The following is a 23,185-nucleotide window of genomic DNA, read 5'->3' as shown; positions in this document are numbered from 1 at the left end:
GCAAATTCTGTGAACAGCTAATTTTTAATGAAGAAAAGAACTCTTTAGTTATTGTGTTTTGAAAATAATAAGATGCATTAAACCTCGTAAGACATTGAAGAATCTGAAACAAATATTTATTTTCAGGTAAATAACAAAAAATAATAAGTAGGATCTGCTTAAGAAGTTCTGCAGAGAAAACAATTTTTTTACAAACATTAAATATCCACCGAAATTTCTGAAAACAGATATTGGCCAGATATAAAAGGTTCAAAAAAATTAAATATCTTTGGGAGATAAACCAAGAAAATGGTTTGGAGAAAGCTGCTATAGAGGAAAGAGTGCATAAAATTGGGAGGGCCCAACCTAAAGATCCTTACAACAAAAAATGCCTGACACAGATGCAAAAATAAGCCACTACAGTGATGTAGTGAAGCCAGAATATCTATACGCAAGGCAATGTCTAGGATGAAACTATAATTTACATAAATTAGATATATTGGACAGGCTAATCATTAAGAAACCATTAGGCACACTAAAAACTATTAAAGGCTGGAAAACACGTAATAATGATAAAATCTATCGAAACATAGAAGATATATCAGAAGTAATGAGGAAAAAGGACTATTAGGACATTTATATCGAATGCAAGGCGAGACATTAATCAAAATATTTTCAGATGTTATTGGAAAAAGAAGTCAAAACCAAGTTGGACACATGAAGCAAAAAAGCATTTATAAAAAATTAATATCAAAACTGAAGAAATAAATGACATAAAAGTGTTGAGGAAGAAAGCTCTTAATATCGATTTCGAGCTAGGAGAATGAAAAACTAATCATGAAGTGGTCAGAACACAGCAAGAAGAAACATCATGAAGAGATGGAGCGCTAAAAGAAAAGAAGAAAACAGCGAATAAGGAACTAAAACTGGCGCTTGGTACTTAGTTGGTCCATTCGAGAAGAAAAAGAAAGCAAGAAAAATCTAAATCATGACACACAAATAGTATATACGCTACTGACCATCAAAATTGCTACACCAAGAAAAGGCTGGCTGAAGTGGCCATGCAGTTCTGGCGCTGCAGTCTGGAACCGCGAGACCGCTACGGTCGCAGGTTCGAATCCTGCCTCGGGCATGGATGTGTGTGATGTCCTTAGGTTAGTTAGGTTTAACTAGTTCTAAGTTCTAGGGGACTAATGACCTCAGAAGTTGAGTGCCTTAGTGCTCAGAGCCATTTGAACCATTTGAACACCAAGAAAAAATGCAGGTGATAAACGGGTATTCATTGGACAAATATACTAGAACTGACATGTGATTACATTTTCACGCAACTTAGGGTCATGGATCCTGAAAAATCAAAACCCAGAACAACCACCTCTGGCCGTAATAACGGCCGTGATACGCCTGGGCATTGAGTCAAACAGAGCTTGGATGGCGTGTACAGGTACAGCTGCCCATGCAGCTTCAACACGATACAACAGTACATCAAGAATAGTGATTGGCGTATTGTGACGAGCCAGTTGCTCGGCCACCATTGACCGGACTTTCCAATTGGTGAGAGATCTGGAGAATGTGCTGGCCAGGGCAGCAGTCGAACATTTTCTGTATCCAGAAAGACCCGTACAGGACCTGCAACGTTCGGTCGTGCATTACCCTGCTGAAATGTAGAGTTTCGCAGAGATAGCATGAAGGGTAGAGCCACGGGTCGTAACACATCTGAAATGTAGCGTCCAATGTCAAAAGTGTCGTTAATGAGAATAAGAGGTGATCGAGACATGTAACCAATAGTACCCCAAACCATCACGCCAGTATTGCGATGACGAATACACGCCTCCAATGTGCGTTCACCGCGATGTCGACAAACACGGATGCGACCATCATGATGCTGTAAACAGAACCTGGATTCATCCGATAAAATGATGTTTTGCCATTCGTGCACCCAGGTTCGTCGTTGAGTACACCATCGCAGGCGCTCCTGCCTGTGATGCAGCGTCAAGGGTAACCGGAGCCATGGTCACCGAGCTGATAGTCCATGCTGCTGCAAACGTCGTCGAACTGTACCTGCAGATGGTTGTTGTCTTGCAAACGTCCCATCTGTTGACCCAGGGATCGAGACGTGGCTGCACGAGCCGTTACCGCCATGCGGATAAGATGCCTGTCATCTCGACTGCTAGTGATACGAGGCCGTTGGTATCCAGCACTTCGTTCCGTATTGCCCTCCTGAACCCACCGATTCCGTATTCTGCTAACAGTCATTGGATCTCGACCAATGCGAGCAGCAACGTCGCGATACGATATACCGCAGTCGCGATAGGCTACAATCCGTCTTTTATCAAAGTCGGAAACGTGATGGTACCCATTTCTCCTCCTTACACGACGCATCACAACAACGTTTCACCAGGCAACGCCGGTCAACTGCTGTTTGTGTATGAGAAATCGGTTGGAAACTTTCCTCATGTCAGCACGTTGTAGGTGTCGCCACCGGCACCGGCACCATTTGCATATCACAGCATCTTCTTCCTGTCGGTCAAATTTCGCGTCTGTCGCACGTCATCTTCGTGGTGTAGCAATTTTAATGGCCAGTAGTGTACAAAACATTGACATTACCAAATGCAGCTGGCCAAATGCATACTCTCTTCTAACAATTGAACCGGCAAAAACGTTGTAGCCCTCAAAATAAAAAAATTGTACAGGAGGAGCGAAAAACCATTACCTATGCAACAGGTTTACGAACGGCACAAATAGCATTCACAAGCACTTGAAATGAGTCCATTACTGACTAATGTGTACAAGTTGTGGCAGTACGTGATCTGAAAGGCAAAATATTACAGATTTTCGTTCGGCATCCATGCAAAAGCGTTGTAACTCTAACAAAATTAGCACACTTTTGTGGGTTGCAACGTTTATATCACTGATATTATTTAACCTCTAATACTGTTTATTGGTTTTATTCTGATTAGGCGTAAATACAATTTGCATTATACAATGTCGGAATTTCTGGGTGTTTGACTGAAGGTGGAAATATTGTTACCAATGAAGGGTTTGCGGTGATAAACGTTCACATTTTCATTTCACAAGAATATAACCAAACAGAATCGTTACTGCACATGCAGTTTAAACGAAACATTATTAATAGTTCCCACTGTGTAACGCAATTATTCACGGAAAACTTACGTTTTGCGCGACCGACCATGTTCTCATAAAACTCTCGGTATTTTTTAGAAATACATCTACACATGTCTAGAAAATTAGCTCTCTTTTCCGTAGAGACAGGCAATGGCTCAGCATAAAGTCTAGGTAGGTCATTCAGGCTAAACACCACCGGCGGAACTGTAATACTATTTTTACCCCTGAAGCGTTTTGCTAAAATTGCAAAGCACGAAGGCTGCAAGTAGTTATGGCTCTTGTAGCACTGAAGTACTGTTGGGGAGTCTGAAGATATCTTCATCCAAACATAATCCGTTATTTTACATTTTGGATCTTTGCGGACGTGCTTTTCAATACCGCTTAAATCAACAAAATCGTTCTGCTCCATGTAACAAACGAGAAACGAGTTGTTTGTTCGTGCGGTAGCTATTACCTGAACCCATTAAAATGGTTCATACACAGAGTAGTTCTTCTTATTTCTCTCAATTAATGCGAAATCCCTGTCACAAGGCAAAAGGCTGTGTCCTGTGATAAGAAACTTTTGCTCCACAGAGGTGAAATACTTCATGTTCAGAAGATACTGATACAAAACCGTAGTTTCCCAGTTATTGTTCTGTCCTGTACTTCGATCTGACCACATCATTAAAGTTATTTCTTCACACTGATTTAGTACTGAAAAAGTAGATGTTACGTACTTCAAAAGGCACGAAGTAATTTCCGCTGATCCCCGCTTAGCAATAAAAAATGGTTCAAATGGCTCTGAAAACTATGGGACTTAACTTCTGAGGTTCTGAGGTCATCAGTCCCCTAGAACTTAGAACTACTTAAACCTAACTAACCTAAGGACATCACACACATCCATACCCGAGGCAGGATTCGAACCTGCGACCGTAGCGGTCGCGCGGTTCCAGACTGCAGCGCCTAGAACCGCTCGGTCACAACGGCCGGCGCTTAGCAACAGTTTCAGGCCATACACACATCCACACCTTATTGTCACCAACGTTATGTATTGCCTGATTCTAGGCGGACATGTGACGTTGGTAGAAAACCGCAGAATGGGTAAGGGTAGGAGAATACAGCACCCGTTGGAGGTCTGTGCATATCACAACATAGGTTTCCTTTGCTTTAGCCTTTGCTGTATCCTTCTCCAGCATTGAATACGCTGCTTCCGCATGTAAATGGTGCAGTTTGCTTTCCTCGTCGATATTCTTTCTCTCTGTTTAATTTTTACTGTTAACTAACTGCAGCAACAGTCTGTCACAATACCCACATGAATCCAAACGTGGTACTCCAAAGCGAAAACTATATTGTCCCGTGAAAATCTCTCTGTAAGCCCTTTCACTGCACTGTACGGTCGGATTATCTTCTTTAAAGAGTCGGCAAAGTTTAGAAATACTGAAGTCGGATCTCAGGCTGAGCTTTTCAATCTTATGTCTTGAGTATTGGCTTTCTTGTTTTGGTAGCTTCTCAACGTGGTTTCTTATCACGTCCTTCAAGCTGTCCTGCAGCTTATTTGGACAATTCACATGCTTACCTCTTCTGTCTTCTAACGGCACGCCACATATCATCTTCCCTTGAAGCATTTATAAACGTCTAGCTGTAATCATACATACCATGCTCAACGTTTTTTGACATACCTGAATTTTTCTGCTCATCTTCTTAAAAAGTCCTTGAATGTGCAGTGTCTGCGCGATTTGTTCTCCTCAGTCTCCCTGCGTCTTATTTCTACAATTTCAATGCACGACGAAGCCAACTGTCTGGTTTGTGCATTATAGTCTAAAGCGTAGAATTCTTGAAACAGCTCTCTGTTCTCCGCAATTTTTAGTGTTTTACACTGGTATCTACATTTGGAGGTAGCAATCTATAAAGGGAGCACGACGTATTAATAAGTGTAGTTAACCACATTAACGTCAAAGGTAAAGGTTATGACAGCGCATTACAATATAATGTTTGCGAATAACGTATGGAATTTCCCATTACACAGAAATATTGTTAGATTGGCATACAACGTTTATGCACTCACTTGTTCAGCAGGGATATTCCCAGATACTGGTTTGCTATTGTGGGAGAAATATGGTTGCCCCGAATTCCGTTTGTGTTTCTTCGCATTCCTGTTCCATTCACTATACTTAATTCTCTGTTCCCGGCCCCTATTAATATCTTCGCACATGCTCTGACTTAACGTCACACAAAGTTACTGCTCCATGTTTCCAACGTTTCTGCATCCGAGCGCCTCGCGACGAATAGGAAACAAACGAAAAATGGAGCTTAATGTACAGTCGTGCTCAAAAGTATCCGAACGACCTAAATTGCATTTCGCCCGATTCGCATACAACCCTCATAACACAGCTGTCTAGCAGGTTCTCTAATCGCTCCTCGGTACATTCGTTTGACTATTGAAAATGGCTCCAAAGAATCACCACTAGAAAACACTGCTCTCTATCGCAATAACTCAAGATGTAAAGTAATACCACGATACTACTAATGTCAGGGAACACCTTATCACAGATAAGACTGTCCTGAAGGCTTGTAAGCTCACATTTATTACAATAAATGAAATACCTGAAATGTTACCACTCTAATTATTACGTCAGATAGGGAATGCACGCAGTAAGTTTGTCGTATTCATGATTTCCTCTTCAAAGTAAGAAACCGTACTTATTATTTAACACAAAACGACATAAAATATTTAAGTTTTTCACGAGCTGCTAGTTGAGAATATGTATGAACTTCAAATGACACGACGAACCGTCTCGTTCTGCATGTGGATTCAAACCCAGATCATGCAGACTAAGCAAAGATTTCGTGACTGACGGAAACTAACAGTCATTCCTGACTAGGCATACAGAGCGTGATATACCTCGATTTTAGACAGTATCAGTTAGGAAATATCAACTTTAACTTACATAGTGTAAACATTTTTAACGGATGCGAATTCCTACCCAGCATCTATTGTCCCTGTTAGCGACCTACGAGAGATGTTAAATACTGATTCTTCACTTGTAACTTACTTGAAATGCCGTGAGGTAAAGATTTATGTTGGACTGAGATTCGAACCCAGGACCTAATCGGATTGTTATCGAAGCACAATCAACTGTTACATACCGGATTTTCTCGGCAGTAGCAAGATGTTTTAACTGAAATGACGAGACGAAACATTAATTTTTTCCTCCCCAGGACTCCAACCTGGCACCTATCGCTGTTATATTCTAGAGAAAACGAACGTTAAATATGGGTTTGTTACACCAGCAGCAACATATGAGCATGTGTGAACTAGGAATAATATGACGAAGAGTTCAGTGCTGACTGGTAATCGAAACCAACACATATCGTTGTTCACTACACACAAAGAGACGTCAGCTAACGAATTTTTCTCCACCACCAGCTCGTAATAACGTCTTCCAAATAATTCTCTCTCACACTGAGAGTCAAAAACGTCAGATATCGTTAGTGTTGACAACGAACGGAAATATATTAAAAATCAAAATTATTATCCACCAGCAGATAGGTGTTCTCATGCTAGATCTTGATAATACATAATCAAAACTTTAGTGCCGGGCCAGGATTCGAACCCATTTACGCGCAATGTATGGAGATGTTGAAGAACTGCAGTTTAGAACAAATAAAAAATTGTAGTCGAGCTGTATTGTCACGAAGGGATCAAATTCCGCATTAAGGGCAGTCTGAGTTGCATTCCCAGCTCAGAACCAATTTTATCGACTTACAGAAGCTCAAATAAAACATGGAATAAGTGTCCTGTGACCCTACATAGCGTTTGTTTCGTCACTAGAAATAAATAACTAGTATAAGAAAGGTTACTGGTGATAGTTTCTACATGTCGCCACTCCTGACTTTATTGTGGTTCAACCTAATGTCTAGTTGGTAGATAAGGGATATCATGTTTAATGTGAATTTCAGACCACAATGCCATTATATCTTCTTCAATTAGTGTAGCCAGAAGAGAATGGAAACCGTTTCTCCCTGTCTAAAATCATTGAGCGAAGTTGGAAACGAACCCAGACCATATATACATATGGAGAGGCCGCCAAACCCCCTTCTCTTGCTCTCGTTTTTCTATTGTAACGCCGTCTCGCCACACTGGATAAGAATTCTGACACACAGGCTCCCTGTAGTCGTTTGCAGCATGTTCAGTACATTCATTTACTTGGTTGACCGAATCGCTATGAATTAACTGCTTCGGCTACCCAGTGCAAACATTGGAGTCTATTTTGTAATCACCGAAATAAAATCACGTAACTGCCACCTACACAGAACTGCCAACAGTGTAGGATGCAGAAATTTAAATAGGAAGTGTTCCTTTGCACCTGAGCTACTCTACTGCGCTACCTGTTTGTTGAAAACATCGTGCAGCGCAAAAGAAAAGCTGTGACTGTTTGTCTCTCAGAAGTCTACATCCGGCCATATGCATTATCTCACAACACTGTGGTATGCGGAAGTTCTGGAGGAACTGTTCTTGGCTTTTGGAGGTGCTGTGGCTAAGGTTCAGCTAGTAGTGTAACGGTAAGTGTAGTGCACCGTAGACTAAACGTCGCGAGTTCAAAAACATTCGCTGCTGCATTTTTTAAAACGCAATTCTGCTGTCTGCTGAAGTTATCAATTTAATAGAACCTTGAACATAAATCCCTTCACTTCTCATCCCAAAATAGTCGCATGTGGGAAAAGGGTAACTACTGCAACATTTTGTTCTTTTCAGATTTAATAGTCGGACAGGCAGCAGATGCACCTCGAAACTTTAGGAATTATGTATGGGGAGAGCGCATCGTGCCAAAATACGTCAGAAATGTATTTTCTGTATTAGCTGTCGTGTGGTAGTGGCATTTTATTCTTCTTCAAATCTGGTTTGACAGCTTTAACTCAGAATAAGTCTTCTACATGCATGTAATCAATAAACTGCATGTACATTGTCAGACTCTTATAGATAACATCAGAGAATTCGCATATATTGTTGATGATTAATTTCTCTCTCATGTTTGCTATTGTTTAAACAACACTAAAAGAAACCCTACAAAAATTGTGCACTATATTATAAGAAATGAAATAAAACTACCCACGATAACCTGCTGAGTATCTGTACACAAGAGTGCCTCTATCGGACCAAATTAGTAAAATACTACTCACTTAGATTTCGATTGGGTCTGTGTTTAATTGGTATGCTGTGTCATACTCAAGAGGTATGCAAATGTAGCATTTCATAAATAAAGTTATGTATTCCTAGAAACCAAAAATTTGCTTGTCAGCAACAGAAAAGGGCTTTACCTGTTGTGCAGCATTGTAAGTTTCTCAATATTGCACTATGATCCGAAAGTATTTTCTTCCGTTTTCCTTATCGATGTTTGATCTGAATGCTTGTAGCTCTTTCACAGAAGGGATAAAAACGTCACACTCAACGAGACTGGAACAGTGAACCAAAACAGACGCTCTTTTACAGCTCAGGATGTTACCACCGAGCTAGTAAATAGGTATGTGTCTTGGATTCCTGTTACGAGGCCAATAGTGACTAGAACTCGTATATCGCTATTTAAAGGACAACATTAGTTGCGACTTCCACGTGCAACGACTTTCCTGGGCTGCAAAGCGTAAATGTACAAGCTTTTGTTACACCTCAAGTGATAATAACTCAGATTATTCAATGGAAATGACAGGAAAAATCAAGTGAACTTTGAGGCTTAATTCCGTGCACACCAGGAAGTAACTCGTCGATCACAGAGTTGTCAAACATACCTTGCGTTGTTGCCATATCTCAGTTACAATACCAACAGGAAGAAGACGAACCGATGTGTTCCTACAGAGGGCTTGGAAGTGATCATAGCTGGCATTTCAAAGGCGCCGCTGGCACAGCCTGGAACACGTAATGCGTCTGAATCGCATTTCTGTAACTGTGTTTAGGGACTGGAGCGTAGAAACTAATAATACTCAGAATTGACTGTAAACTAAGCATCATAAGTCAGTAACTCTGTAATAGTTGTTTTTATATTTCTTTCGTAAGTGTACCCAAAACTAAGAAATTCAGAGAGAGAGAGAGATAAATATGAATACGAATGAGATAGATAGTTAATAATTGTTGTAAAGAAATTGCATCATTGTATCTAAAGAAATCTTTCATTAATATGACACGTTCCACATCATTACGAAATGTCGTATTCGTGATCTATGGAATAAATATTAATCGAATCAAATCTAATCTAAACATCTTGCTGACTAGTCGTGAAGAGTCATGAATTACCGAAATTTTCGCCAATATCAGTAACCAAATCTAAACTTGAAAATAAAAGACCACAGTTTTTGTAATAATCTGGGACTGCTATAAAGACCCTTTCGTCTCTGTTAACTAAAAACGAAAGATGTCTGATATACCTCAATTCAGAAGTAACAAAGTGTGCATGCACTTAAAGATGAAGCGCGTGATGTGAAGTTCTGTGACGAAGATACGAACCCAACACGTAATTGGATTGTTAACTAAGTAAAATCAAATGTGGCCGAGCGGTTCTAGGCGCTACAGTCTGGAACCCCGCGGCCGCTACGGTCGCAGGTTCGAATCCTGCCTCGGGCATGGATGTGTGTGAAGTCCTTATGGTAATTAGGTTTAAGTAGTTCTAAGTTCTAGGGGACTGATGACCGCAGCAGTTAAGTCCCATAGTGCTCAGTGCCATTAAAATCAAATGTTATCTATCGGTTTTTCTTACTAGCTGCTAGGTGTTTGAATCTAAAACAAGGATACAAATTTTTGTGCCTGAGCGACAATCGAACAGCACACCTACCATCCTTCTTTATCATCCACGAATATAGCTCAAGTATCTATTGGTTGCTCACCAACAGTAAGATGTGTGCGTGTTTGACCAGAAATAACGACACCAATTGCGAATGTTGGCAACACACCAACAGGCATTACAAATGCATGTTGATTTTCACCAGCAGGCCGGTGTGCACTTGACAGGGCTTGAAATGAAATTATGAATATTTTTGTACTAGATCAGTATTCTGACCCACATACTTACCTTTGGAGGAGACCTAGAGAAGATTGCAGTCTTGGGAAAAGGAAGGAAATGACTGAGCCTAGAGCAGCGGGTCCCAAATTTTGTTTGTCACGCCCCCCTTCTGCCGAAAAGAAAACTTCCGTGCCCCCCCCCTAAAATATATAGAGATTGTTATTAATTATCAAGACACTATTGAAAAATTTGTGATGGTGACGTCATGTAACATGGTGGGCTGTTAATGTATCGAGTCGCAGTTAGTACGTCATCAGTCTAGTCTAGTAATTGTAAGCCACTCCTAAAGTAAAGAAAGCCCTTGGTAAACAAGGAAAAATATTTGCGACCTCTGCAGATAAGTGGATGCGGGCCATTATTTTAAGTTGAGTGTAGCTTATTACTTTCACTCATTATCAAAAATAGTTACTCAGTCACAGTGTTAACGAACATCACTGATTTTTATGCCTACAGCGCTCCCCATTGTCATTACGCATAGGTTGGCATTTATGTCAACGACGACAGTTACCGAACGGCGACAAACGCCCAGTTCTCAGAATCAGCCAAAAACTAAAAAATAAGTTTTACGAAATAATTTTTCAGGCTACACAGAACTTTAAAAAATAGGAATAAAACAACTTCCTTACCTTGATTACATTCCTTTGCTGCCCACCATTTCTTCACCAGTATACGATTTTAGGACCAATCTTCGCTTGCCATATCTAGCATAAGCTTTCGCTGTGTCTTCATCCGGAAGAAATAGTATTATTAGATGAAATAACATACCACACGTAACATCAGAATCCATAAGGATCACACGCAGTATTTATATTTAAATCAGATTCACTATGTTTATTTTATATTGTTTCTTCGAAATAGTTTTTTTATAATTTTACAGTATTACCTACATGTAAGGATAGTTAGGAGAAAAATAACAAGTTCTCTTATAATGTGACGTATTTATTATAACAATGTTATTTCCACACACATATGGCAAGAAACAAACAAATAAATCAATGTGAAGGATGAGCTTGCATATTTTTTACAAGATTTTGAATTCTTGGCTGAATAGTAGAAACTGCGCAACGTAAATCATTGGCAATACTGAGTTTGCTTATAAGCTTATTTTTTATCGCCACTACCGCTAAAAATGCTCTTTCGCACAAATAAGTGCTTGAAAATTGCAAATACAGTTTCTGTGCTGGTTCTGCTGTGTTGGGATACACCATGAGATATTTCACCCAAAATAAAGGCTTATCCATCTTCTCAAAGTCATACTTCGCTGCAGAATCATTTTTAATTTTTAAGACATCCTCTTGTAGTCTGTCTGGCAACGCATCCACGTCAACGTGAAATGGATCCGTCGCTAACCTGTAATAAATTTTATCATCACAACTGTTAGGGTAGTATCGTTCGAATTCATCAATGAGGTACTGCAAATGGTTCGATATTTTACTCTTAGTATCAGTATCCTTAAAATCGTTGTGAAATCGGGCTTCTTTCAGGATTCCAAACTATCTGGGAAAGCAGGAATAATTGCAGGCTAAAATTTTACGTTTCCATAGTTGCAATTTATCAGTAAACGCTTTGATGGCATCCCGATGAAAAATTATGTTTGTCTCTCCACCTTGTAATTTCAAATTCAATGTGTTTGAAGATTCGAAAATATCTGCCAGATAAGCCAATGCAACATGAACACATACAATTCAGTTTGTTTGTTATTTTCCAAAAACTGCATCACTTCGTCTCGAAGTTCAAATAATCTTCCTAACATATTTCCTTTTGAGAGCCAGCGTACTTCTGTATGAAATAAAAGTGTTTTATACTCTGCTCCCAAGTCTTCACAAAGAGCCTTAAATAACTTGGAATTTAACGCACTCTCTTTAATATGATTCACGATTCTGATGCACAATTTCAAGGCATCATTGAGTTCCTTTGGAAGTGACTTAGCCAATGCTTGACGGTGTATTACGCAGTGGATAGCAGTAGGACTAGGGTTTTTTTCACTGACCATCTGCACGAATCCTGAGCGACATCCAAGAAGTGATGGGGCGCCGTCTGTGCATACGCCTATCAGTTTCTGCAATGATAACTCATTTTTACAAAAGAATTCAGAGACGGCTGCCATTATATGAACTGCTTTAGAAGTTGTCTTTAACTCTGTAGAAAACAGCAACTCTTCTTTAATTGCTTTATATTTTCTATATAGCGAACGAAAGCTAGCAGTTGGCAACAATTCGCAACGTCGGTACTCTCGTCTACCTGTATTGCGAAAAACTGCGATGGTTTGACGGCCGTAAATAATTGATTTTGTATGTCTTCGGCCATATCATCAATCCGACGTTTCACAGTATTGTCAGAAAGCGGTATTTGTGAAATTTTTTATTTGCTTTCTGACCCAAGAACAATATCAGCAGCTTTCAACAAACAGGGTTTGACTAGTGTCTCTCCGATAATATGACTTTTCTTGGTCCTTGAAATAAGTAGCGATAACTCATACATGGATAGTCAGGCAGCAGTTAGAGTTGACGGTAAATTGAGTTCATGGTTCAGAGTAGTTTCAGGGGTAAGACAAGGCTGAAACCTGTATCCACTGTTGTTCATATTATTTATGGATCATAAGTTGAAAACAATGGACTGGCTGGGTGAGATTAAGATATGTGAACACAAAATAAGCAGTCTTGCATATGCGGATGACTTAGTTGTGATGGCAGATTCGATTGAAAGTTTGCAAAGTAATATTTCAGAGCTAGATCAGAAATGTAAGGACTGTGGTATGAAGATTAGCATCTCCAAAACGAAAGTAATGTCAGTGGGAAAGAAATAAAACGGATTGAGTGCCAAATAGGAGGAACAAAGTTAGAACAGGTGGACGGTTTGAAGTACTTAGGATGCATATTCTCACAGGATGGCAACATAGTGAAAGAACTGGAAGCGAGGTGTAGCAAAGCTAATGCAGTGAGCGCTCAGCTACGATCTACTCTCTTCTGCAAGAAGGAAGTCAGTACCAAGACTAAGTTATCTGTGCACCGTTCAATCTTTCGACCAACTTTGTTGTATGGGAGCGAAAGCTGGGTGGATTCAGGTTACCTTATCAACAAGGTTGAGGTTACGGATATGAAAGTAGCTAGGATGATTGCAGGTACTAGTAGATGGGAACAATGGCAGGAGGGTGTCCACAATGAGGAAATCAAAGAAAAACTGGGAATGAACTCTATAGATGTAGCAGTCAGGACGAATAGGCTTAGATGGTGCGGTCATGTTACGCGCATGGGAGAAGCAAGGTTACCCAAGAGTCTCATGGATTCAGCAGTAGAGGGTAGGAGGAGTCGGGGCAGACCGAGGAGAAGGTACCTGGATTCGGTTAAGAATGATTTTGAAGTAATAGGTTTAACATCAGAAGAGGCACCAATGTTAGCACTGAATAGGGGATCATGGAGGAACTGTTTAAGGGGGGCTATGCTCCAGACTGAACGCTGAAAGGCATAATCAGTCTTAAATGATGATGATGATGATGATAACTCATACGAGGCTTCCAGTACCTTTTCTGATGTCTGAGCGAAGGATCCAGCAGTGTCCAACTTCAGCCGTTTCAAATTATCACATTTTGCAGCAAAAAATTTCTTCTGCTTCTCTTTCAATGCACCATGCTTTGCCCACAAATGGCGTTCCAGACGAAAAGGTCTCATGGAATCATTGCTCAATACCTCACAGCAAATAACAGATAACGGGAAAAACCCACCGTGGTACAACAACAAAGTTAGGAAACTACTGCGAAAGCAAAGAGAGCTTCACTCCAAGTTTAAACGCAGCCAAAACCTCTCAGACAAACAGAAGCTAAACGATGTCAAAGTTAGCGTAAGGAGGGCTATGCGTGAAGCGTTCAGTGAATTCGAAAGTAAAATACTAGGTACCGACTTGACAGAAAATCCTAGGAAGTTCTGGTCGTACGTTAAATCAGTAAGTGGCTCGAAACATCATGTCCAGACACTCCGGGATGATGATGGCATTGAAACAGAGGATGACAAGCGTAAAGCTGAAATACTAAACACCTTTTTCCAAAGCTGTTTCACAGAGGAAGACCGCACTGCAGTTCCTTCTCTAAATCCTCGCACCAACGAAAAAATGGCTGACATTGAAATAAGTGTCCAAGGAATAGAAAAGCAACTGGAATCACTCAACAGAGGAAAGTCCACTGGACCTGACGGGATACCAATTCGATTCTACACAGAGTACGCGAAAGAACTTGCCCCCCTTCTAACAGCCGTGTACCGCAAGTCTCTAGAGGAACAGAAGGTTCCAAATGATTGGAAAAGAGCACAGGTAGTCCCAGTCTTCAAGAAGGGTCGTCGAGCAGATGCGCAAAACTATACACCTATCTCTCTGACGTCGATCTGTTGTAGAATTTTAGAACATGTCTTTTGCTCGAGTATCATGTCGTTTTTGGAAACTCAGAATCTACTATGTAGGAATCAACATGGATTCCGGAAACAGCGATCGTGTGAAACCCAACTCGCTTTATTTGTTCATGAAACCCAGAAAATATTAGATACAGGCTCCCAGGTAGATGCCATTTTCCTTGACTTCCGGAAGGCGTTCGATACAGTTCCGCACTGTCGCCTGATAAACAAAGTAAGAGCCTACGGAATATCAGACCAGCTGTGTGGCTGGATTGAAGAGTTTTTAGCAAACAGAACACAGCATGTTGTTCTCAATGGAGAGACATCTACAGACGTTAAAGTAACCTCTGGCGTGCCACAGGGGAGTGTTATGGGACCATTGCTTTTCACAATATATATAAATGACCTAGTAGATAGTGTCGGAAGTTCCATGCGGCTTTTCGCGGATGATGCTGTAGTATACAGAGAAGTTGCAGCATTAGAAAATTGTAGCGAAATGCAGGAAGATCTGCAGCGGATAGGCACTTGGTGCAGGGAGTGGCAACTGACCCTTAACATAGACAAATGTAATGTATTGCGAATACATAGAAAGAAGGATCCTTTATTGTATATGATAGCGGAACAAACACTGGTAGCAGTTACTTCTGTAAAATATCTGGGAGTATGCGTGCGGAACGATTTGAAGTGGAATGATCATATAAAATTAATTGTTGGTAAGGCGGGTACCAGGTTGAGATTCATTGGGAGAGTCCTTAGAAAATGTAGTCCATCAACAAAGGAGGTGGCTTACAAAACACTCGTTCGACCTATACTTGAGTATTGCTCATCAGTGTGGGATCCGTACCAGATCGGGTTGACGGAGTAGATAGAGAAGATCCAAAGAAGAGCGGCGCGTTTCGTCACAGGGTTATTTGGTAACCGTGATAGCGTTACGGAGATGTTTAACAAACTCAAGTGGCAGACTCTGCAAGAGAGGCGCTCTGCATCGCGGTGTAGTTTGCTCGCCAGGTTTCGAGAGGGTGCGTTTCTGGATGAGGTATCGAATATATTGCTTCCCCCTACTTATACCTCCCGAGGAGATCACGAATGTAAAATTAGAGAGATTAGAGCGCGCACAGAGGCTTTCAGACAGTCGTTCTTCCCGCGAACCATACGCGACTGGAACAGGAAAGGGAGATAATGACAGTGGCACGTAAAGTGCCCTCCGCCACACACCGTTGGGTGGCCTGCGGAGTATAAATGTAGATGTAGATTGCGGCCGGTCAACACCATTTTTTGTATAGAAGCAAAACCGTATTTGATATAATCATCATTATATTTACGTTTTTTCACATGACTCATGGTGAAGTATAAAGAAAACAAGAAGTTAACAGTATAATTTCGCACTAACACTGATTTTACTGAGGCACAACAGTGAAAGATTCAACGCGATTTCAGCAAAATCCAATACATCAGATGTGTCAACAACTGAAAGCAACCAACTGACATAAAGGAAAGCTACTGTCATCTGTCAGCACTTCAGATGACTGCCTGTGAGGAGTGGGGCGAAGAACGGGGAAGCCCAGCCGCAGCGCAGGTAGTCTATTAGTGCACTGTCTGTCTGCGACCCGGTGGCCGAGCTGGGCTCTTGCTGGGAGAAACAGGCGTGCCGGCCCGTGAGGCCGAGCGGTTCTAGGCGCTTCAGTCCGGAACCGCGCGACCGCTACGGTCGCAGGTTCGAATCCTGCCTCGGGCATGGATGTGTGTGATGTCCTTAGGTTAGTTAGGTTTAACTATTTCTAAGTTCTAGGGGACTGATGACCTCAGATGTTAAGTCCCATAGTGCTCAGAGCCATTTGAACCATTTTTGAGAAACAGGCTTTTCCTGGATTAGGGCGGAAACAGCCCACAGGCACCCATAGAATTTGCTACCTGTTCTGCGGTGCTGTTCTGAGCAGTGCAGCCTGGGGTTTATGCGAAAATCGTTTTCGTGTCCCTATCTTTCGTTACTTATAAACGAAATGTTTGAGATAACATGAATGAATTGGATATCAAATTTCACGGTAATTAAGTAACGTCATGGATACACCTCACACATCGCTGGAAACTGTGCACAGTGCCAAGCAGTTATCTCTGTACTCGTACCAAAAGAAGCCATTCTCGCAGCAAAGAACGCACACTAATTTCAATCGAAATTATGCCGTATTTCAAAAAGGCAGAAGAAAAATAACTGTTTTGTCAGATAAGTAATCCGAATGAAAGAGCTGTAGTACTGGCCGTTCGAAAAAAAAAGCCTCACTAATGGACTTAGCTGGGTTATGTTTCATTGTTAGCACTCACGACAATGTTTCCAGAACGGCGTGAAGTACTCTGCTCAGAACGAACACTTGTACTAGTTTCGCATTCACGTCGTGTACATTTTTCTGTTGACAAAGGGCATAACCCTCAAGTCCAAATTACGAACCCGCCAGTTCATTTCAAGCGTATACAGTCTGTTAAAGTCACTGTAATCGCATCACATGGGGATCCGCAGGTTGACAGGGTAATAAAACGACATTTTTCCAGTTACGCAGTATAAGTGATTACTACTCTGATGAACACAGCCTACTACGGCTAAACGTTTTACGTTCAGTTCAGTGTCTGAGTGTAACCTTTCTTATACTAGTTATTTATTTCTAGTGACGAAACATACGCTATGTAGGGTCACAGGACACTTATTCAATGTTTTATTTGAGCTTCTGTAAGTCGATAAAATTGGTTCTGAACTGGGAATGCAACTCAGACCGCCCTTAATGCGGAATTTGAGTCCTTCGTGACAATACAGCTCGACTACAATTTGTTATTTGTTCTAAACTGCAGATTCCTCAACATCTCCACATATTGCGCGTGAATGGGTTCGAATCCTGACCTGGCACTAAAGTTTTGATTATGTATTATCAATATCTAGTATGAGAACACCTATCTGCTGGTGGATAATGATTTTGATTTTTAATGTATTTTCGTTCGTTGTCAACACTAACGATATCTGACGTTTTTGACTCTCAGTGTGAGAGAGAATTACTTGCGAGATCACTGTAAGTTCAAGGACGTTATTACGAGCTGGTGGTGGAGAAAAATTCGGTAGCTGACGTCTCTTTGTGTGTAGTCAACAACGATATGTGTTGGTTTCGATTACCAGTCAGCACTGAACTCTTCGTCATATTATTCCTAGTTCTCACATGCTCTTATGTTGCTGCTGGTGTAACAAACCCATATTTAACTTTCGTTTTGTCTAGAATATAACAGCGATAGGTGCCAGGTTGGAGTCCTGGGGAGGAAAAAATTAATGTTTCGTCTCGTCATTTCAGTTAAAACATCTTGCTACTGCCGAGAAAATCCGATATGTAACAGTTGATTGTGCTTCGATAACAATCCGATTAGGTCCTGGGTTCGAATCGCAGTCCAACATAAAGCTTTACCTCACGGCATTTCAAGTAAGTTACAAGTGAAGAATCGGTATTTAACATCTCTCGTAGGTCGCTAACAGGGACAATAAATGCTAGTTAGGAGTTCGCGTCCGTTAAAAATGTTTACACTATGTAATTTAAAGTTGATATTTCCTACCTGATACTGTCTAAAATCGAGGTATACCACTCTCTGTATGCCTAGTCAGGAATGACTGTTAGTTTCCGTTAGTCACGAAATCTTTGCTTAGTCTGCATGACCTGGGTTTGAATCCACATGCAGAACGAGACGGTTCGTCGTGTCATTTGAAGTTCATACATATTCTCAACTAGCAGCTCGTGAAAAACTTAAATATTTTATGTCGTTTTGTGTTAAATAATAAGTACGATATGTTACTTTCAAGAGGAAATCATGAATACGACGAACTTACTACGTGCATTACCTATCTGACGTAATAATGAGCGTGGTGACATTTCAGGTATGTCATTTATTGTAATAAATGTGAGCAAGCCTTCAGGACAGTCTTATCTGTGATAAGGTGTTCCCTGACATTAGTAGTATCGTGGTATTACTTTACATCTTGAGTTATTGCGATAGAGAGCAGTATTTTCTAGAGGTGATTCGTTAGAGCCATTTTCAATAGTCAAACGAATTTACCGAGGAGCGATTACAGGACCTTCTAGACAGCTGCATTATGAGGGTTGTATACGAATCAGGCGAAATGAAATTCAGGTCGTTCGGATACTTTTGATCACGGCTGTACATGTGTGCCAAAATAACTTCATACACGCCTTACTCTTGGCACATACAACTTTTATACGTGACAAACCGGTTTCTTAGAAAAGTGAGGGTTACAACGTTTTAGCCGGCAGGTATTCAATTATCAACTGCAGTAAGATCTTTATAACATTCTGATTATACCGATCTACATACCATTGCCCATGTTTTAAAGTAGACACAATAATCACAAAGACAACTAAACTAATTCCACATTGTGAAAAAATTTTGAGAATCATACAAAACCAACTGAAGAAAATCCAGTATTATCAATTTTAGACGCACTCATATGTATCTGAATGCTGTCCTTTATTGCAGGTATATCGCCGTTCATGTGTTTGCCACTTCTCCACTCCTCAGCCACTGAATGAACACACCTGATCATAGTTTTAGTGCCGGACTTATTTTCACGACAACACGGACAGTGGCTCGTTAACAAAACTGGACATATAATTACGCACAAATGTATTGCTGGATTCTTTGAATCTGCTTAAGGATAAATCAAGGCAACAAATGTGTTAAAGAACTGCCGCGTTTGTTATACAAATCGTTTCCTGCCTTCGGCCTTTACAGACAAGAGAGTCAGTTCTAGTAATGCATCCACAGTGGAAGTTTAGTCTCTGTAGAACCTAACTGAACGAGTGAAACACATCCAGCACCAAGTATCTCTTTTTATCCAAAATGAAATTCCTCTGCCAAAAAGAGCAGATAGTCCGAAGAGACGGAACAAGCGGAAGCAGTCGCGGACAGTATCTAGAATTCCGTTCAAAAAACAAGTAGAGCAGCTATTAAGAGACTAATTTATAAAAAGAGGAAACTCTTTGATTCTGATCAAGTAAGCAAGAAGAAAGAAAAAGGAGAATTAGTTACACTGACACAAAATTTCCAAACATTTCACTGTTCAGGTTTTAATGAAATGTGCATTAACACCCCAACAGAAGATTTGATACAATTTCCTATGCAAAGAATGAGGAGATAAGATTAAGGCTCCTTTTTTAGTTCTCTCTGCTAAGACCATTTCCATGGACTAGAATGTTTTTGCACGTCTTTTTACCCTGCTTTGTTCACGAATTTGACAATCATTGAGTGAAATTTCATGTTAACAGCAATTATTAAACAATAATGAATATGAGGTGTTGTGCAATTATATGCTCGATATTAAATAACAAATGCGAAGGAAAAATTATTAGCATTTATTCGTCTCTTATTGTAATAACAACACACAAATTTGCCTTAGTGGAAAGGCACTCTTTCACTACGCTCCGGAAATTTCCATTGCTTCCATTAACTTTCCCTGATTAGTGTACAGTATGGCTAAAATTTTATCTATTATTTTCGGACTCTGTTATATAACAGTAAAAAATGGGACGAAGTGCCAGTTCAAATATTATTGTAATTCATAAAGTTCACTGCAGTTTATGGCTAACTAAAGCTTAAGTTGGCAGCCTTCCACAGCTTTACTCTTGCAGTATCTACTTCTATCCAAACAAGTAAAATATGCTGCCGCATAGAAGCGTAGTCAAACATTGTCTTAAGTTCATAAACTAAACATAAAATAGAAATAAAATAATGACATTTATAGTGTAATAGAGTAACAGAAGAGAGAGTGTATACATGTGTAGGTCTGTTGCAAAGAATAAAATTGAAAACAATATTAAATATGTTGAAGGAATAGGAAGGATTAGTCTAAAAATAATTATAAGGTACTCGATAGAAATCATTCAAATACATATATGACCTTTCTCGTATACTGATGAAGAAGTAGAAGACTTCCACAATTATTCATAAGAACTGCTGTCATCAAATCCCTCTGCTAGATGATAATGTGGATGACAAGGACAAGAACTAAAAAGCTATTATTCAGTGGGAAAACTGTAGTGAAATGTACAAAAACCTGCAGATGACCGACTGTTGGAGGTGGAGTTGATCTTAGCATTACTTACATATAGGCGGGAAGACCCGTTATTGTATGATTACATGATTGACGACCAAGCACTGGAGGCAGTCATTGCTTAAAGGTCTGGGAGGGTGTGAACAAACAGATATAAAGTGGAACGACCACGCTAAACTAATCGCAGGTTCGGTAGACACAACTCGCAAATTCAATGGAGGAATGCGAAGTATTGATGGAGGAAGTAGATAGGAACCAAAGAAGTGCCGGGTGTTTAGCCACAGGCTGGCTTAGTAAGTGCGAAGTGCCCATCCAGCTAAGCTGGGACACGTTACAAGAGGGATGTTATTCCTCTCGGTGGGGTTTAATGTTTAAATTCCGAGAGCGTTGCGTTCCTAGAAGACCCAATCTTTATACTTCCTCTTCCTAAGTATATCTCGCGAAAAGACCACGAAGATGAAATTAAAGCGATTTCAGCTCACACAGATGCTGGTGAACAACCTTTCTTCCCGTGGTGCATTCGTGACTGGGACAGCAAAAGTGGGAACTGACATCGTCGTGCGGTAGCGTTCTCGCTTCCCACGCCCGGGTTCCCGGGTTCGATTCCCGGCGGGGTCAGGGATTTTCTCTGCCTCGTGATGGCTGGGTGTTGTGTGATGTCCTTAGATTAGTTAGGTTTAAGTAATTCTAAGTTATAGGGGACTGATGACCTAAGATGTTAAGTCCCATAGTGCTCAGAGCCATTTGAACCATTTTTTTTGGAACTGACAATGGTACACAAGTACTTTCACCTGGACACCATAAGGTTGTAAGACGTATGCGTTGCCGGCGATGGGCGAGGCATGGCAGAGTCTCTGACCAGAGAGTAGTATGTAGTTAGTTGTTGCTTGTCGCTAGTCGACAGTTGTCTTGAGTAGTCTGCGTGAGTCGGCAGTTCCCCACAGTGAGTCGATATAGTTCCCCACAGTCGTTTAATGAACAAAGTAAGAGCATATGGACTATCAGACCAATTGTGTGATTGGATTGAGGAGTTCCTAGATAACAGGACGCAGCATGTTATTCTCAATGGAGAGAAGTCTTCCGAAGTAAGGGTAATTTCAGGTGTGCCGCAGGGGAGTGTCATAGGACCGTTGCTGTTCACAATATACATAAATGACCTGGTGGATGACATCGGAAGTTCACTGAGGCTTTTTGCAGATGATGCTGTGGTGTATCGAGAGGTTGTAACAATGGAAAATTGTACTGAAATGCAGGAGGATCTGCAGCGAATTGACGCATGGTGCATGGAATGGCAACTGAATCTCAATGTAGACAAGTGTAATGTGCTGCGGATACACAGAAAGATAGATCCTTTATCATTTAGCTACAAAATAGCAGGTCAGCAACTGGAAGCAGTTAATACCATAAATTATCTGGGAGTACGCATTAGGAGTGATTTAAAATGGAATGATCATATAATGGTGATTGTCGGTAAAGCAGATGCCAGACTGAGATTCATTGGAAGAATCCTAAGGAAATGCAATCCGAAAACAAAGGAAGTAGGTTACAGTACGCTTGTTCGCCCACTGCTTGAATACTGCTCAGCAGTGTGGGATCCGTACCAGATAGGGTTGATACAAGACATAGAGAAGATCCAACGGAGAGCAGCGCGCTTCGTTACAGGATCATTTAGTAATCGCGAAAGCGTTACGGAGATGATAGATAAACTCCAGTGGAAGACTCTGCAGGAGAGACGCTCAGTAGCTCGGTACGGGCTTTTGTCAAAGTTTCGAGAACATACCTTCACCGAAGAGTCAAGCAGTATATTGCTCCCTCCTACGTATATCTCGCGAAGAGACCATGAGGATAAAATCAGAGAGATTAGAGCCCACACAGAGGCATACCGACAATCCTTCTTTCCACGAACAATACGAGACTGGAATAGAAGGGAGAACCGGTAGGTACTGAAGGTACCCTCCGCCACACACCGTCAGGTGGCTTGCGGAGTATGGATGTAGATTTAGATGTAGATGTAGTCTTCAGTAGTCTGCAGTAGTGGACGGTAGTCGGCGCGTGCCTGCGCGTGTCGGCAGTCTGCTCTGGTCGGGACTTTGGAGGATGAGTATTATTGTAGAAGGTAAAGAAGCAGCCTTGCGCATATCTAGTAATGTATATTAACTGTCATTAATTTCTTTTTTAAAAAATGCTCCAATAATAATTTTTATGATATAAAATAATTTTTTTTTTTAAGAAGAGCATTCATTTCAATTTAAAGAATATTTCCAATGCATGATCATTCCTTCCAAGAATCAAAAAAAAAAAAAATATAGCCCAGCATTGCACGAAGCTGTGCCGAAAGGTTTTTACGTAAGAGCAGATATAATTGCAGTTTTTATTGACGTAAGAATTTTCCTTTTTTATTCAGAAAACAGGGCCGAGGCGCAGCGCTGCTGTCGTCATAAAATTTACCAGGTTACTGAATTTTTTTATTATTTCCGGGTTTAGGAATTGAATTTTGTGGTTACATTAAATGTGAATGCATTTCTGCACAGAGATTATAAATGGGAGCCAATTTTGTTCAGAGGTTACAATATATAAAATTCATT

Source organism: Schistocerca cancellata, chromosome 6 (assembly GCF_023864275.1).
Source record: "Schistocerca cancellata isolate TAMUIC-IGC-003103 chromosome 6, iqSchCanc2.1, whole genome shotgun sequence".
Lineage (NCBI taxonomy): Eukaryota > Metazoa > Arthropoda > Insecta > Orthoptera > Acrididae > Schistocerca > Schistocerca cancellata.
The sequence above is the reverse complement of the archived record's forward strand: the minus strand, read 5'-3'. Positions refer to the sequence as shown.